The sequence below is a fragment of the Oryctolagus cuniculus genome, chromosome 7 (genome assembly GCF_051225735.1).
Source record: "Oryctolagus cuniculus isolate XC-2025 breed Fujian yellow rabbit chromosome 7, ASM5122573v1, whole genome shotgun sequence".
Taxonomy (NCBI): Eukaryota; Metazoa; Chordata; class Mammalia; order Lagomorpha; family Leporidae; genus Oryctolagus; species Oryctolagus cuniculus.
The window spans coordinates 24,094,943-24,104,740 of record NC_142873.1 but is presented as its reverse complement, the minus strand read 5'-3'; positions in this window follow the sequence as shown (position 1 = coordinate 24,104,740).

Here is a 9,798-nt window from a genome sequence, read left to right as displayed (position 1 = left end):
GGGACAAATATCATATGTTCTCCCTGATTGGTGACAACTAATTGAGCACCTAAAAGAAAACCTCTTGAAGTGAAATGGACACTATGAGAAACAATGACTTGATCAGCCCTTGTCCTGACTGTCGCAGAACAACTTACTACTTTATTCCTTTTAGTATTTTAATACCATTGGTTGAACTCTTTAATTAACACACAACTATTCTTAAGTGTTTAAATTTAACTGAAAAGTTATCCCTGTTAAATATAAGAGTGGGAGTAAGAGAGGGAGGAGATGTACAGTTCAGCACATGCTCACTTGGACTTACCACTAATTGTAGAGCTAGAAACCTGCCAAGGGATTCCAATTTAATCTCATCAAGGTGGCATGTACTAATGCCATCGTACTAGTCAAAATTATCAGTTTCAGTTCATAATTGATCATAAAGATAGGATTAAGTGTCAAAAGGATCACATAAAAAAGACTACTGTCTGCTAATAATAACTGATAGAATTAAAAAGGAGAGAAGAATCCAACATGGGAAGTGGGATACACAGCAGACTCATAGAATGGCAGATGTCCTAAACAGCACTCTGGCCTCAGAATCAGCACTTAAGACATTCGGATCTGGCTAAAAATCCCAGAAGAGTTTCACAGGCAAAGAAAGCCAAGACACCGTGGCAAAAAAAAAAAAAAAGTGATGTAAATGAAAGATCTCTATGAGTGAGATCCCAGTGAAAACAACAGGCCATCAAAGAAGGAGGTACCTTTCTCTGAAGGGAGGAGAGAATTTCCACTTTCACTATGGCCTTATCTAAATAAGATCGGAGTTGGTGAACTCATGAGGCTTCCATAGTCTTGGCAGCCCATGACAAGAGCCTCGGATGATTACTGACATCATAAATAAGAGTGTCAATTGTGTTTTTTTTTTATTTGACAGGTAGAGTTATAGACAGTGAGAGAGACAGAGAGAAAGGTCTTCCTCCGTAGGTTCACCCCTCAAATGGCCGCTATGGCCAGCGCTGCACTGATCCGAAGCCAGGAGCCAGATGCTTCCTCCTGGTCTCCCATGTGGGTGCAGGAGCCCAAGCACTTGGGCTATCCTCCACTGCCCTCCCAGGCCACAGCAGAGAGCTGGACTTGAAAGAGGAACAACCGGGACTAGAACCCGGTGCCCATAATGGATGCCAGCACCACAGGTGGAGGATTAACCAAGTGAGCTACAGCACCAGCCCCAGAGTGTCAATTGTTAAATCAACAACAGGAGTCACTGTGCATCTACTCCCCATGTAGGATCTCTGTCCTTAACATGTTGTACTATACAAATTAACGGTAAAACTACCACTCAAACACTACTCTATACCTTGTGTGTCTGTGTGGGTGTAGTCTGTTGAAATCTTTACTTAGTATATACTATGTTGATCTTCTGTATAGAAAGATAATTGAAAATGAATCTTGATGGGGAATGGGATGGGAGAGGGAATGGGAGATGGGATGGTTGCAGGTGGAAGGGAGATTATGGGGGGAAAAGCCACTATAATCCAAAAGTTGTACTTTGGAAATTTATATTTATTGAATAAAAGTTGAAAAAAATATAAATTCATTAACCAATAAGAGGCACTTGCTTACTTACCTATAGGATTTCACAAATCATTCACTTACATACTTACCGGGGATTGTATGTAGGATTTCAAAATTCATCTAACCCTTTTAGGCTTCTGTGCTTTTCTCATTAAGATAACCACCATGTCTAGTATACAAGATCATTAGACTTTTTAACTTTCAGACATTTGTATCCGTAGCTATTTATGTTATCAAAACTTTAAATTTAGCACCACTTAACATCTTTACAGTACTTCTAATAGAATCCATATAGCCTGATTATTTGGTACTTCTGTAAGATGAGAGACATATAGCCTTTGATGTTTCCATGGGCTAACTGGAAATATCGAAGTTCAAATTGTTTGGAACTTTAATTTTTTAATGCCTGTCAAGGATGCCAAGAAGTCTTAAAATATCTGGTTGAAATAAGATCCTTTAACGACATGACATAATATAGACCAGATTTGATCATTGATACAAGGCGATTACACACGTTTTAGAGTAAGCATGTATTTAAACATATCATAACTCCTTTAGAACTCGGTTGTTTTAAGTAATTAAAACCTAACAGAGATATTACCAAAACATAATAGATTACTTTAACATAACACAAAATCTGTGTTTCTTTGGTCGTTTCAAAAATCAGAAATAAAACCTTCAATTCAAGATCTGCTGCTCTGAATCAAATTCCATAATTTGGAACAGTCTTAATACAATCAGAACTAGGGAAGAGAAAATAGCTTACTGGAGCTGGTTAGAAAACTGAACAGAGAGTCACCCATTAAGCGAAACTATCTAAAAGAGATGCCACAGGTTTTAAATAGATTTTTAACACTATTTTGGAATCTTTACTAACATATACATTGTAAAAACCTCATTGCTTTAACAGAGGATCAGATTCTAGTTCTATGTTAAATAGACTAATAGCTCTTATTTTCCATCTGCTGATTTCCTTGATTTACATTTTGAAATAAACCTTTAGAAATCTCAGAATTAAGCCATCATTTTCTAAATAAGATAACACTTCAGATTTCAAGCTTAGGAGCCAGTGCTGTGGTGCAGTGGGTTAATCCTCCGCCTGCAACGCCAGTATCCCATATGGGTCCCGGTTCGAGTCCCGGCTGCTCCTCTTCCAATCCATCTCTCTGCTATGGCCTGGGAAAGCAGTGGTGGATGGCTCAGGTCCTTGGGCCCCTGCACCCGTATGAAAGACCAGAGGATGCTCCTGGCTCCTGGCTTCGGATCAGCTCAGCTCTGGCCGTTGTGGCCGTTTGGGGAGCGAACCAGTGAATGGAAGACCTTTCTCTCTGTTTCTCCCTCTCACTGTCTATAACTCTAACTCTCAAAAAATAAATAAAAACTTATTAAAAAATCTCAAGCTTAGTTATTTCCAAGTGGTGTTGAATTATTTTCATATGGACAACTTGTGAAAACATGTTAGCAAGCCCAAATAGTTTTTCTATATAATACAAGGTGCTAAGACTACCTTAAGTTTACGTTTAGACACATTCATCTCATTTGCTTTACTGAATTTACAGATAGCAATTACACCCAGATTACTGAAGGTGCTGATATTATATTATATCTCTATCTGAATTGAAGTCAAAGTCACATTTGTATCGAATACTACTCCTTTTCATAAAACCCTAAGTATAAATCAGTGATATTAAAGTAATATTTTTAAAGTCTTTGTAACTTGCTGAACTCATTTTCCAACTTGCCTTAACAGGTTTTCAATGTTTAACAATGAGTAAACAGTACTTGTTATGGTCCATAAAGTAAATTTTGCAATCTCTGGTTTATTGTCACTGACTAGTAACCATTTTATTTTTATTTTTATTTTTATTTTTATTTTTGTCTTGAATATAATATTTTGGATGTTTTTGTTTTGTCTGTTACTTGACTTTAAGCCTGATCCAGGAATTCATGAATCTGGACATCCAGTCCTTTTTTTAATTCATTTTTCCTCATGTCACAATTTGGATTCCATTGTTTGTTTATTTTTGTGATTCTCACTTTTTCATGTACCCTTTTGGCTATGTACTACTCCATTCATTGATTCCCATTTTTTAATGTTATTTTATTTTATCAACAATCAGCAGCAACACATTTGACATACCAGTACCTAATACAGAAAAAAAATTTCTAAGATTTTATTCTCTGAAAAAATACAAAGAACACCTAGTTTGGAAAAGTAAATTTGAGCTTTTTCTAGTCAGAAGGATTTCACCCTTATTGAAAATGGGTTCTATTATGGTTTCCATTTTAAATTAGATAGGAATGCGGGACCAACTTTTCATTGGTGGGTTTTGGCTGGTACAAACTGGAATGAAATTTAAGAAGTAAGATGTTTTTCTATCTTAGGTTATACTCTGTCAAATGTGCTGCTGTTGATGAATGAAAAACAAAAACAAAAAAATTATCCATGAGGATAATGGCTCATATCCAAAAGGATAAGGAAGACAATGAGCCGGCGCCGTGGCTCAATAGGCTAATCCTCCACCTTGCGGCGCCGGCACACCGGGTTCTAGTCCCGGTTAGGGTGCCGGATTCTGTCCCGGTTGCCCCTCTTCCAGGCCAGCCCTCTGCTGTGGCCAGGGAGTGCAGTGGAGGATGGCCCAGGTGCTTGGGCCCTGCACCCCATGGGAGACCAGGAAAAGCACCTGGCTCCTGGCTCCTGCCATCGGATCAGCGCGGTGCGCCGGCTGCAGCGGCGGCCATTGGAGGGTGAACCAACGGCAAAGGAAGACCTTTCTCTCTGTCTCTCTCTCTCACTGTCCACTCTGCCTGTCAAAAATAAAAAAAATAAAAAAAATAAAAAAAAAAGGAAGTCAGTGTGAAGCCAAAAACATAAACAAACTGGAATACGTGGATGGTGATATGTGAATCATTAGTCATTCTGCATTACAGTAGATTAGAGGTTGAACCATTTGTGCTACTTGCATATATTTCATCCTGAATCCCCATGACAAAGCCATCAGGTAAAGACATACAGAAACCAATTTAACATTTAACACAAAACCAATGTGATGTCATAGACTTCTAGATATTTTTACTTTTTACAATTTATTTTATTTTAATTTACTTGAAAGAGTGATAGCAAGAGACAGAGAGACACGCAGAGAATGCTCTTCAATCCACTGTTTTACTCTCCAAATGACCACAATGGCTAGAGCTGGTCTAGGCCAAAGCCAGGAGCCTGAAACTCCATTTAGGTCTCCCACATGGGTGACAGGGGCCCAAGCACTTGGGCTGTCTTCTGCTATTTTCCTAGCAACATCAGCAGGGAGCTGGATTGAATGTAAAGCAACTGGAGTCAAATCAGCACTCTGATATGGGATACAGGTATTTCAGGCAGCAGCTTCATACACTGTACCACAACACCAGCCCCTCTAGATATTTTTAATATTTAGGTTAAAAAAGTTAATTTAGCAAAAACTTGATAAACATTTTAAAGTACTCAATATATTATCTTTTAAATATGAAACTAGTATACTGACTTTTCTGGTATTTTTTTTCTCATACTTCATTTACAAAGAACAGTCACCCATTCAATAAGAATCATAAAATGGACAATAAACATATAAAAATAACTTTATGATTACTAAAATGTGCAGGCTTTGCCCACCTGTTTTGCTTATGTCTATGAATGTTACTGGTGTTAGTCACCGCCAGATGGCAACCTCATCCTGGTGTGAAACATCAGATACTCGCAACCCATTACAGGTCCCTTGAGCTGGATGCTTCCTGATGGGTGGCTGATTTCTGTATTGATCCCAGTAGATCCATACTTGTACTCAATTGGGAGTGTGTTGCAAGGTGGGAGATGGGCATAATTGACACATTTAACATAAAGGGTGAAATACTTTTAGTAGTATTATTTTTATTAACATTGAAAGCAAAATTATAGTGTCTATTTCCATATTGCCCTCTAAACACATTTCTGATTGATGCTAAAAGCAGTCATTAATTTCTCCAGGGTATGAAACTGCAGACAGAATTATTTTGCATGGATCACAGGTTATTCTAGCAGGTTTCCTTTTACTTAATGACAGTCTAGTAGGTAGTTGGCTTACTGCTTAAAATGCAAACCATTTTCCTTATTCCTAATCCTGATCATACACAGAGAATACTGCTGGAGATATTTAACATGTCCCTTATTGTTTTCTGTTTATAAACAACCCACCCCGAGGTACTAACTAGATGAAAGATACCAAGTATATTAAGAAAATACTGTTGTGTTTTTCCATACAAATGAATCGGTGGTCAAGGTGAATATTGTTTCTGGGTTGCTGATAAGAGCTACAAAGTTCTGAATGTATGTATGATAGTGAGTATTCCAGAAAAAGAAAATTCTAACTGCATCTGACGTTTAACTAATAAATGCACTTCTGAAGTGGAATGTTTCACTTGTTTATTAAAATAAACATGTTTCACATGTTTATTAAAGTACATTTGAACTAAATATCTGAAATACCTAACATTGCTTTTTTTTTACTGTAATCAACTTTTTCTGTATCTGCAGATGTTCCTCAACTTGGGATGTGGCTATATCCTCCACAAACTCATCATAAATTGAAAAGATCTTAAGTCAAAATGCATCTAGGGGGCATGCATTTGGCCTAGGGGGATGACTGCAGTCCACATCAGTGAACTTTGACTCAAGAACCAGCTCTGGCTCCTGACTCCAGCTTTCTGCCAATGCAAACCCTAGGAGGCAGCAATGGTGCCTTAAATAACGAGGTTCCTGCCACCTATGTGGAAAGCCTGGATTGTGTTCCCAACCCTGATTCAAGCCTCCACCATTGTGTGCAATTTTCCTGAGATTTAAATCTCTCTCTCTCTCTCCCCCCCCTTTTGTCCCTCTCTCCCTCTCTCCATCCCTTCCTCTCCTCTCTGTCTCTCTCTCTTCCTCTTTTCTTCCCCCTCCCTCCATCCATCCATCCCTCTGCCCTCTCTGTCTCTGTCTCTGTGTCTTCAAGTCTCTGAGACAAAAAAAAATGAAAAGTATTGGGGAAAAAATGCATCTAAAATTCGTAGCCTACCAAACATCCTACCTTAGCAACACAGTGCACTGCAGATTTCAGTGTTTCCCCTTGTGATCTCAGGGATGATTGGGAGCTGGGCTTTCTGCCACTGCCTAGCATCTCAAGAGTGTATTGTACTCTATAGTGCTAATTGCCAGCCAAGGAAAATATCAAAATTCAAAATTTGGAGTACTGGGGGCAGTGTTGTGACACAACAGGTTAAGCTGCTGCTTGCTACACCGGCATCCCATCTGAAGCACTGGTTCCAGTCCCAGCTGTTATATTTACAATCTTGCTTCCTGGTAATATGCCTGGGAAGGCAGCAGTGGATGGCTCAAGTATTTGGGTCCCTGCCAGCCATGTGAGAGACCCTAATGGAGTTCCTGGCTCTGGGCTTTTGCCTGACCCAGCTCTGACTTTTGGGGCCATTTTGGGGGGAGTGAACCAGAATATATCTGTCCCTCTTTCCCTTTCTGTCACTCTTCCTTTCAAATATAAATACATACATATATGGAAGAAAGACCCAGAAGGCATTTCAGACATCATCAGAGCTGCTACCCTCATTATAGATCCAGAAAGCAAAGTTCTGGGAGACAGAAGCTACGTGAAGAGGTCCTCACATGCCTACAGTATTTTGGCACACATTGCCCAGCAGCACCTCAAGTCTCTGTTCTCCATTCTCTAGTACAACCTCAGTCATCCCAGGTGTGGGAAGGGCTCTGGTGGCCACCTCAGTGGAGAGCACAGGTGATAAATCTTGGTGGTGTCTGTATGCTGCCATTTCCAGTCGCCCACAGAGAGCAGAAGTTGCGGGGCCTGGCCACCTCCAACTATATTTCAAAGGATGGAGCCATCCATAGCCTCAGTCAAGCAAGCAACCTAGGCAGAGGACAACTGGTAGGGGGGGTGAGGGGGAGGGTGCTACCAAAGGTTAGTGCCTCTGGGAGCAATGGGGCTGCATCATTCTCCAGTCTCTGAATGACCTTGCACCCATGACTCCTCTGGGCGTTGCCTTAGTGAGTACTCTACAGTAGCCCTGACTGCCAAGGCTTCCCACCTGAGCCTCACCTATTCATTCACACCTGTACAGTGAATTCTTGTTTCACTTGTGTCCATTGCATCTTGGCTGAGCAGTCTGCCTTCATGAAATGCATCTATTTCCAGACTGGAAACAGTAACTCACTCCATTCATGCAGTCTGAGACCTAGCTAAGCAATGTCAGCTTAGTGCTTCAGAGTACTTGGTATAGTCCTATACTCAAGCCCGTGGTACTGTCCTCCTTTGTTGCAGCACAAACTCCAGCCAACTCCTTGTAGCAGAGATTTTTAGGCACATACAGGTAGCAGAAATGTGTTTGATAAGGAGACTGAGAGACTATGGTTAATTTATTACAATCACCAGTATTAGAATGACAGAGAATAAAATTCTCTATTGGAATACAGTACAGAACTACAAAATATCTTCAAAAAAGTTTATGGAAAAAATGTATTATGGAGGAAACTACACATGGATTTCAGGGGGCTTTTAACATCAAATGAAATTTTCATTTTTTCCACAAACTTTTTGAAGTACCCTGGGATTTCATAAGATCTTGACAAATTTTTCCCTCCATGTTTAATAAAGCAGGCACTAACAAGCCTCCAGTGCTTATCCATAAATTGTATAATTTCTGAAACATTTGCATGGATACATGTTAACATCATATTTTTAAAATATTTATTTATTTTATTTTAAAGTCAGAGTTACAAAGAGGCAGAGAGAGAAAGAGAGATCTTCCATCCACTGGTTCACTACCCAAATGGCTGGAGCATCCTCAGGGTCTCCCTCATGGGTACAGGGGTCCAAGGACTTGGGGCATCTTCTACTGCTTTACCAGGCCATAGCAGAGAGCTGGATTGGAAATGGAGCAGCCAGGACTCGAACCAGCATCCATATGGGATGCCAGCACTGCAGCCAGTGGCTTTATCTGCTATGCCACAGCACTGGCCCCTATACCATGTCATCTGTACAGATTTATACTAGGAATGGCTGAGCATTTCTCCTGAATTCATACTTCCTCCTGTTCAGTCTTGCAGTACTCTTTAATTAATTAGGAAATATGAAGAAGACATTATGAGATTTTTATTTTTCCCAGTTTGAATCCTATCTTAGCTTGCCAGAGGAAAATAAAGAATCATAGGACCTTAAAAACAACACTTGATTATCTAATTAAAATGAAAATAAGGGGCCAGCGCTGTGGCACAGTGGGTTAATGCCCTGGCCTGAAGCACCAGCATCCCAATATGGACACCGGTTTGAGATCCAGCTGCTCCACTTCCTGTCCAGCTCTCAGCTATGGCCTGGGAAATCAGTAGATGGCCCAAGTCCTTGGGCCCCTGCACCCATGTGGGAGACCCAGAAGAAGCTCCTGGCTCCTGGCTTTGAATCGGCACAGCTCCAACTGTTGCGGCCATCTGGGGAGTAAACCATCAGATGGAAGACCTCTCTCTCTCTCTCTCTCTCTCTCTCCCCACTCTCTGTGTAACTCTTGCTTTCAAATAAATAAATAAATCTTTTTAAAAATTTAAAAAAATAAAGTAAAAAAGAACATGGTAACATGGTTATAAAAAATTTTTCATCTATAATTTTTGTTTGTACCTTTGAGTGATGGTATTTTTTTAGAGATGTATTTATTTATTTGAAAGTCAGAGTTACATAGAGAGAGATAGAGAGGCAGAGAGAGAGAGGTCTTCCATCCACTGGTTCATTCCCCCAATCAATGATCGGAGCTATGCCAATCTGAAGCCAAGAGCCTGGACCTTTTTCCAGGTCTCCCACACTGGTGCAGGGGCCCAAGGAATTGGGTCATTTTCTACTGCTTTCCTAGGCCACAGCAGAGAGCTGGATTAGAAGTGGAGCAGCCTGACAACAAGAAGATATAACAATTATCAATGTATATGCACCTAACTACAGGGCACCGGTTTATCTAAAAGATTTGTTAAGGGACTTAAAGGGAGACTTAGACCCCAACACAATAGTACTGGGGGACTTCAATACTCCACTCTCAGAAATAGACAGATCAACAGGACAGAGGATCAACAAGGAGACAGTAGATTTAAATGACACTATAGCCCAAATAGATCTAACAGATATATACAGAACTTTCAATCCTACAGCTAAAGATTTTACATTCTTCTCAGCAGTACGTGGAACC